The sequence below is a fragment of the Formica exsecta genome, unplaced genomic scaffold (genome assembly GCF_003651465.1).
Source record: "Formica exsecta isolate Colony F162 unplaced genomic scaffold, ASM365146v1 scaffold4, whole genome shotgun sequence".
Classification (NCBI taxonomy): domain Eukaryota; kingdom Metazoa; phylum Arthropoda; class Insecta; order Hymenoptera; family Formicidae; genus Formica; species Formica exsecta.
In genome coordinates this window covers 1,088,468-1,097,726 of record NW_021851238.1, presented here as the reverse complement: position 1 = coordinate 1,097,726, position 9,259 = coordinate 1,088,468, and the positions used below count along the sequence as shown (strand labels likewise).

At 49.2% G+C, this 9,259-nt stretch overlaps 1 protein-coding gene and 1 long non-coding RNA gene across 2 annotated transcripts in view; one reads left to right on the top strand and one right to left on the bottom strand.

Moving 5' to 3' along the window:
- The window catches only part of LOC115240009 (Krueppel homolog 1), a 114,928-nt gene that overhangs the window by 95,111 nt on the left and 10,558 nt on the right, over positions 1 to 9,259 (bottom strand). The gene's annotated exons all lie outside the window — the stretch shown is intronic.
- The window catches only part of LOC115240013, a 134,791-nt gene continuing 131,293 nt past the window's right edge, over positions 5,762 to 9,259 (top strand). Inside the window, exon 1 of the long non-coding RNA XR_003884721.1 lies at positions 5,762 to 5,892. This is a non-coding gene — a long non-coding RNA (uncharacterized LOC115240013). The remainder of the gene's footprint in view (positions 5,893 to 9,259) is intronic.

Below are 9,259 nucleotides of genomic sequence, written 5' to 3'. Positions count from 1 at the left end.
GCCCCCCTCCCCTCCTCCTTCGCGCGATGAAGGGTAACGGAACGCGTGGCCGACGGCGTCGCACGCGCGAGGAACGCCGAGAATTTTTATACCCGGGATTTCCACAATTCGATTTTTCCGCATTCCGCGGAATTACGAACGAAGGACAAACTGCACGGTTGTACGTACATATATATATATATATATATGTAGGATGCATTCTCATCGCGCGAAGAGATTACTTCGCCCAACTGTCCGCAGTCAAATGCGCTGATGCGATTGTGCGATTGTGCGTACGTCATCGCGTTGCGCCGATAAACGCCGTCTCGCGTTATTCCGATCCGCGTCGGCGAAATTATGTATATATATATATATATATATTTGCCGTTAGAAAATTAATATCTTTAAGAAATTATTACTCGCTTGTATATTAATAATCCGATGTGTGTATTAAGCAGCTGTGAGGTAAATATAACGTGTTCCGGATGTCATAAGAATACGAGATTTTTCGAGAATTGCGACTCTCTCTCTCTCTCTCTCTCTCATCTTTCCTATCTTTTCTTCAGTTCCACCCGCGCTTCTCGCGGGATGTCGGGGTTCAATAAACTCGGAAAAGCGAACGCTCGCACCGAAAAAGGGGAACCCAGGGGGAAAGCGCGTTACAATATAACGTTGGTATGCTTAATAGATTGCTTGTCGAGATAAATAACCGCTCGCTACGAGCCAAGCCGAACGAAACATTAAGCAGCATCGAGTACAAGCACCGATTGTTGCTTGCCGTTGATCAACCGCGCGATGTGCAACAAGATGACTGGCTATCGCGGGCCGGCGATTTTTTTTCTTTTCCGCGCGCTCGTAGAGCGTCGGAGCTCGTTATATCGTTCTAACAAAACCAAGTTTATCTTATTGAGCGTCGCGAGTTTTTTCTTCCTAGGCCGTAGGTAACTCAAATTTCTCCCCTCGTCAGCCCTCGGCGAAATTCCCACGAGAAACGCGCGGGGAAAGGGTTGGCTTTTTGCCAGCGAAATAATTTTTCTTCGAGCATACGGGCGATTTGCATGCGTGGCATGTTTTTTCGTTTATCTGTCCTTATACTCCTTACTCTCCCCTCCCCCTCTCTACTCCTTTTTCTCCGTATTCTTTCTCTCTTCAAAAGTGCATCTATATTATTTTATCGGTTTAATTAAAGTTTTAGAGATTTATTTTTTTTTAGCGCTTTACTTTGTTTATCTTGAAAAATATATTATATTTTCTTTCTCTCTATTTTATCGCAAGCGTTCGTTCTCTCGTAACATTTATTTCTTAGTACACGAGTAGTTTCTAACTTTAACTCTCTCTGCGGTTTTCTTCCCCGTTCTCTTTTTCTTCTCTCCACGCCTCTCGCTCTCGGCTCTCATTTCCCTCTACACGCGAGCGATCCCGTCGTCTTATAGTGCCGCCTGCCGCCTGCCGCGCCGGATTAAGCGCGAAAAATGCCGATACACACTACGCGTAGCTTACGCAGGCGGGCACACGAAACCTTCCGGGACAAGTTTCTTCCAGTCGATTGGCAAGTGACGGAGCGTCACGGGAGGTCGATCAGTCCGTCTCGACGTTGGAGTAGGTCGAGACGCGCCACGAATCTCCCCGTACGATCAGTATACCCCGAAAAAGAGACACGGTCGAATCGCGACGCCGATCGAGATCTATATTTCGTATTCGTGCTTGGCGTCTTTGGCGCTAAATGTGATTATCCGAACCCGAGTTTTTTTTTTTTATTATGCGCGAAGATCGCATATAGTATGCTAATCAACGATCCATTAACAACCATCTCTCATTTGAGATATATAAATATATATATATATTTTTTTTTATATAACGTTATAAATATATATTAGGATATATACTAGAGTTCAAATATACTATAGATCGATATTTTAAATTCGGCTTATAAAAGAGAGTTATTCGTCTAATAGCGTTAGAACGGATTCAAGGAATGCTCGCGAGGAAGAGCACAGATTGGAGTGCCGGGTAGATCGAATAGATCTTCTTTGTCTCGGAAGGACACGGAAATCTCTCCGGGAAGAGTGCAAGTTTAACGGAACGCGTGGTGTAAGGCTTTCGCGCGAACGCGAGGTGAACGCGTGGATCTTTCTCCTCGGATATCTCGGCGGCGTCGCGTCATTCAGCGGCCAGTATCGTTCGCGCTCCAAGGAGCGCGTCGTCCTCGTTCCGGAATGTGCGGCCGCGCTACGCGATCCTGAAGAAGGACGGTGTTGGATCGGTCTTAAGGCTAATTGTAAGTTTCGCGGCCGGTTTCGCGAATGCAAATGACGAAGGAGCACGTGGACGGCACGAAGACGTCAATGTCGTCATGGCGGTTCCATAATATCGGAACTGTCGGCCAATGTTTGCCACGCTGGCTGCACAATGGGGCAAATCCGGAAATGAAACACGACACCGGCTCGTCGTCCAGTTGCTCCTTCCCCCTCCCCCCCCCCTCCCGGCCCCTCTTTTCTCTCTGCGATGATGTCAAGCTTGCACGTAGTCAATGGAGAGACCAGTCAAGTACTAGTTTATCTGTTTACCTTTTCCATCGCTTTTTGTCAAGGAAGGCGAGTGAGTAACTTGACTTGTCTTCCTACTGGCTTCGTGTGTACTCGTGATTTTTTGCGTTGACTCTTACCTCTCGTATGTGTGCGCACGCGAGTTCTCTACAGTAGGTGGATCACAGTTAAATCGCGGTGGTAGGAGCTAAGTAAAAAGATCACAAAATATGGCACACTGTTGCCCGAGTTCATCGTTCGGCACTTCGCGGCGCGGCTGGTCGTTGGCTGGTGGGGGCGGCGGTTCCGATGGTGGAGGGTGACAAAGAAAAAGAAGAGTGCAAAGTCAAAGGGAGGGAGAGGGAGACGAGGTAGGAGCGCTTGGAGAACCGACGGAATCGAAGTACGAGGAGGCGGAAAAGGAAGGAACGGAGAACGCGCGAGACGAGACGACGAGAGAGGATCTACCTAACGCACTGTCAGCTGTCAACGGCGTGCACGTTGCCGATGATCTTCTTTAACAAGCGTTACGACTCTTCACGCTGAGACGAGACAGATCGACAGCTCGACACCCTCGAGGCTCTCCCTTGGTCTCCTCGAAGGATCATGTTGGTCCCTCGAAGATGGATGCAGTATGGCTTTCTCGTCCAATTTCTTCCTGAGATAACGAATGGTGCCTGTCTTCTTACGCAATTTTTTCTTTCAAGAATCCATTGTCTCCACCTGTCGATCGGTCCCACCGTTTCAAGTGTTTCTTGGGTCACCCAGTAATGTACCACTCGTTGCTCCTTGTTTTTCATCCAGATTGGTCCTTGTATCTTCTTTTTTCCGTGCTGACAGTGCGTAGACGAGGAAAGGGGATAATGATGAAGTGGGAAATGTCGCTGACTCCCGTGGTCAGGATTGTCGTGATTTTCGTGATGTTGATAGTCGTCGTCGTCGTCGTCGTCGTCGTCGTCGTCGTCGTCGTCGTCGTCGTCGTCGTCGTCGTCGTCGTCGTCGTCGTCGTCGTCGTCGTCGTCGTCGTCGTCGTCGTCGTCGTCGTCGTCGTCGTCGTCGTCGTCGTCGTCGTCGTCGTCGTCGTCGTCGTCGTCGTCGTCGTCGTCGTCGTCGTCGTCGTCGTCGTCGTCGTCGTCGTCGTCGTCGTCGTCGTTTCCGTCGCACTCTCGCCTCCCCGTATGTGTGTGAGTGTATGTGTGTGTGTGTGACACGGTACGCGCGTGGTGTCGCGTGAAGTTGGTCGTGCGTGCGCACCTTGTGCTTCGTTAAAGAGTCTTTTCCGTATAAAATGCTGGGGCGCCGGCGAGAATCGGCTTGGCCGTCGCCGCGTAGGCTTCACGCCGGCGTCCTCGCCGCGGATTGGCCGTATACGATACAGTGGGGGGCACTGGCGCGAAGGTCCGAAGGTAGAGTACTCGCCTCGAGAAGCCACCAGAGCGGATCCAGGAGAGAATGAGAGTGGGGTAGCGCTCGTTGCTATTGCCGGCAACGCACACTCTATCTACATGGGGTTTCAGGAACGGCTAGGGTTGCATAGATCGAATGATGATGATAGGTTACAATGATGATGGTAGGTTGAATAGACCCGAGAACCGAACTTTAAATTTTCATTTCAATTTTGCATTTATTAATAAGATATTAATGATTCCGCAATTAGATGAAATCTATTATATGACAATGATAATCCATTATCATATATAAATTGATTCGACGCATCGCGAGCTCGGAACTCTCGCGGACGTCGAGTGTGACTCACAAACGAATTCGCTGGCGAAGAGCATTTTATTAGCTTCAGGAGACGGACGGCGTGGATGTCTAGCGTGAATTTGGACCGCCAAAAATAGTAGTGGTTCGGAGGGAGTTTCTAATCTGAAAGTAGTATACGATCGACCAATGGTCTTCCCCTAAATTTGGGACCGTGCTCTAGTGGGGACGTAGATGCGTAGTAACGCGATGAGATAAATTCTAGTGGGGATGAAGGCCCGTGGAAGAAACGCGGTCGGACCCGTGGTACGGTCTCGTCGAGCAGACTTTCCTCTTTCGCCCATCGGCGGGACAAGGACGCGATCGAGACAAGAAAGAAAAAGGCCGAGAGAGTAAAGAACCTAGAGAGAGAGAGAGAGAGAGAGAGAGAGAGAGAGGGAGAGTCAAAGTATCTATCTGACAATACTCATCTTTTTCCTTTTCTCTCTGTCTCACAGTCTCTCCGCAGGCTCTTCCGTCCTCGTTTCGCATTCGCTTTACACATGTCGAACGAAGGACAAACTGCACGGTTGTACGTACATATATATATATATATATATGTAGGATGCATTCTCATCGCGCGAAGAGATTACTTCGCCCAACTGTCCGCAGTCAAATGCGCTGATGTTGCGTCACGATTGTGCGTACGTCATCGCGTTGCGCCGATAAACGCCGTCTCGCGTTATTCCGATCCGCGTCGGCGAAATTATGTATGTATATATATATATCTAAGAATCGCGTTTTTCCTTTTCCGGTGAAAGGGAGGAAGAGGTCACGCTGATAAGAACCAGAGGATCGATACGATTGCGTGCATAACGGCGCGCAAAGTACGCGCGACTATTCCTCGTCGTCGACTCTCTTTCGGCACGGCAACAAAAAGGACAAATAACACCGGATTTAAGAACCGGCTGCATCCGTGCAAGACCGTGTCAGATTACGCACCGGTTCTCCGTCCTCCTCTCTCTCTCTCTCTCTCTCTCTTTCTCTTTTTCTCTCCGAGATTTTCCCCTCGCTCTGGCCCCCCGCCGCTGCTGGTTTTGCTCTTCGCATCGCGCTGCGTTGCATCCGTGCTCTCTGAACGGCGAGAGCCCGGCATAGTATACGGCATATTAAACTAGCCGCGATAAATGAACTTCGATATTAATTAAGCCGACGCTGACGTTACAAATCGCTTACGGGCGCGACGACGGCGCAACGAGAGGCTCCCCGTTTTTATTCGCGGTATAATCGAAGCCGCAGTAACGGCACACCGATATTTCGCACGACGGTAATACAATTCCGTAACGTTTCGTCCCGATTCGTACCTTTCCCGTCTTTCTCTCCCGCGTTGTTTACGCAGCGGCACACGCACCGCCATCGCGAGATGGCCAGCGACGAAATCCTGCTTTCACGCTCTCGCTCGGGGTGGGGCGGGAGCCCTTGGTGGGGGAAAAGAATCAAGAGACCGACGCCGTCGCCTCTGCCTGTGTGTACAAACACACATATCGGCCGCCTTCGCTTGTGGCAGTAACCTTTCGCGTCACGTATTTTTTTTATCATATCAAACGTATGCTAACAGTCGGCGTGACGGGACGGGACGGGACGAGACGAGACGAGACGAGACGTGTGTCTCGGCGAACGAACGCGGTCGCGGCTCTGCGGCAAGGTAAGACAATATGAGCAGACTTGTCGGTGGTCAAGTATCGCCGGTACAGTCCGTGGAAAATCATTCCTTCTTCGCGCTCTCCTTCCGACTCTTTGTTTTCGTTTCCTGCGCGCCGGGAAACCTGCGAGGCTTACGAGCCCGCACGCTCTCTAAACATCGTGAAACGCGGCTTTTCAGAGAACGATCCGACGACAGCTGGAGCTCGAGGGCGATAAGTCCCGAGCCGTTCGATAAGTCGTACAATATTGTATGCGATATTGTGAGAAGGGAAGAAAAAGAAAAGTCGCGTCTCACAAAGGAGATCGGTCGGCGAATCGATATCGGTCGCGACGATCGTAAAACGACGATGCGTAGAACGCGAGGGAAATTATCTCACGAGGGTAATTAACGTCAAGCACGACGATCGGCCGTGTAATAAATTAAGAGCTCCGCGGAAATGTAAATATTGAAAATATCGCTCTCCCGGCGAAACGACGCCGTTCGTTGTGCGTTGTCGGTACGCCGGCCGCGTTTATGTTTACACTCGGTCGATCGGGCGAGGTGGCATTAACGTCTCGATATCCGCGCAACCTTGACCGAGTACGCGACCGATTGCTGAATCCTCGACACTGGAGACGACCCTGAGACGTGCCGATGCGGAGTCGCACGACCAACGTCCGACTTCTTTATCCGCTATCTTATCCGCATCATCCGACAATTTTTTTAAGTCGCTGTCTCTCCATCGACCTCTCTTTCTCTCTCTCTCTCTCTCTCTCTCCTTCTCTTTTTCTTTCTCTCTCTATCTATTGCCGTCTACCTCTCATCCTTCTCATTTTCTTCCGTCACTCTCGCGCTCGAGAACAGCTAGGCTATTCACCCACGCATGCACGACGAGATGACGATGATGATGATGCCGGGAGCGCTGGCTGCTGCAATATGCAGACTCCGAACGGTCGCTGCTTTCCCGTTTGGCGCGCGGCGTTATAGTTACCGCGAGCGTATAAAGAGCGCGACAATAAAATTCGCATTCTGAGGGATAAGTATGTCTTAACCATTTATATTGTACTGGCATGCCTTTCTTAATTAGCAATTAAAGTAAACTCGACTAACGTAACTTCTGTCGTAGCATCGCGCGGATGCATCTCAATGCGATTCGCTTCGCGCATCGTTACCGATATCTTTACGACACTTTCCAGGGACTTTCGACAAAAGCATCCTCTCTTTCGCACGAATTGCAATTTTTAATCGATCGAATTAATTTTGCGGCGCGAGACAAGATTGCTTCCCCACTTTCTAATCGTCTGACCTCCATTCTTAATCTTAAAAGAATGAAAGAGAAAAAAAACGTCGATTACTTCTTGTCGTATTTTTCGCGGATTTTTTTTCTTTCTCGCGTTGCGGCGTACGAGTGACATTGGTGCATCGCCGTCATTGTCGGTGTCTTTGTCGCCGTCGTGGCCTCGCTGACACAGATTCCGAATCGGCTATTTTTTCCTCCGGCCTACTCGCGCTTTTTTATCTCCGCTTTTGTGGTGCGTGCACGCCTTTTTCTTCCCCGCGCGTCTCCATCCGCAGACAGCGCTCGCTCGTTCGCTCTTTCCTTTCCTTTCTCCGCACGCGCCCATCTTTTTCTCTCTTTCGCCTCTCCTCCTCTCCCTCGCATTCCCAGCCAGATCCTGACCTACGACTACGGCCAGGCCAATGTCTGAATTTCGGCCCGTTCGAGCGAATGGCGGTCTGGTCCCCTCAAGATGTCGGATGTTAATATAATGTCATATTTTAACATTAGATTTAGTTTAATCTCTTTATAAAAAGTAACCAGATAAAAATTCGCTGAATTTTACATTAAATACTTGAAAATATTTTATTTTTCGAGATTATATTGTAATTTGTATTAATTTAGGTCCACATCTAATGAAAGACTCATATACGAGAGATCGTTTCAAAAGCTATAGCTTTTTGATAGAAAAGATATTTCCAAAAATCTATCGAAAAAATTCTGTATAATAACAATAGGTTCACGCGTGTGTGTATACAGAAATAAAACCGCGGCTGCTTTAGATACGCTGCATTTCGATGAACAGCTCCAAGTGCACGCAAAATGCACAGATATATATATATATATATATCTGTCTCGCTATCGCTACAAGAGAGAACTCGGGAATTATCCTCCTCTCGCTTCTTCTCGCGCGCGTCTGTCTTCGTCTCCTTTTCTCGCTCTTTTTCTCCTTTCTTCCCGCGCTCTCGCAGCCAGATCCTGACCTACGACTACGCTTTCGTGCAAGCGCGCGAATTTCGCCCGAAAGTCGACGCAGCCAAAGGAGTGGATTTGCGGGCCTCCGAGATCGCGGAGCAACAGTGGGGTTTCAAGCCCATGGGCCCGTGAGGGGAATCGCGACGTAAGGAAAGAGGGCGGACAAGAGGGAGATCGAAGTAGGTGGTGGAGGTGGACGTAAGAACCGAGGGGAACGAGGAGGACGTCCAGGAGGATGCGGTGGTGGCGGAGGACTAAGCGACATGGCTCACGGTACTGGAAACAGAAGGCGGGAGGGCTTGAGGGAGGTAGAGGGAAGGCTCGACAAGGAAGAAGAAACGAAGAAGAAGAGGAAGAAGCAGAGGAAGAAGAAGAAGAGAAGGATGAAGAAGAAGAAGAAGAAGGGGGCTGATCTAGCGGCAATATACACACGGAACGGCGCAGACCGCGGCAAAACTCCGCAGTTTTGCTGTTCGATTTTGCAAACTTATATTTAGAAGGGCAACGATCTTTTGCCGCGCACGCGGCGGTAAAGAGAGGAGAGGAGAGGAGAGGAGTGGTTCTCGGATACGCGCGCGGTCTCTCTCACGAGACAGACGCTAAGATTTCTCGACCGCGAAAGAGCCACGAAATGGCAACTCTCGCTACCTATATATATATATATATATTCAGGAGGATAATTCTTTTTATAGGAAACTCTCTGTGAGCGTTAATATTCCATTGCGTTTCGCGATATTTTCTTTTTTTACGAGCAGTCCCTCGCGATACTTGGCTGCTAGTCGTTGATGAAAGAAAGCCGGCAAACTGTCTTTGATAATCTCTAATTTATTTTAATGACGCCGAAGCGTGACTCGAGGGGAGTAAGAGAGACGAACCGAACGCCGCCGACGCCGCTACGCGTTGTCGGAGGTCAGGTTCACCAGTCGCGCGATGCGCTCGATCTCTTTCTTCGCTCCTCGTTCTCGATGGAAGCTCGAGGGATCGACGATTGCGCGAACGCAATTAACACGATTATTATTTTTCTTTTATCGATTTACGAGAGCTAACCTTCGAACGACGGATAAAAAAATTAGAGCACGGTAGACCACGTATCACGCGATATCAATTTTAAAGCAATTATATATATATATATAT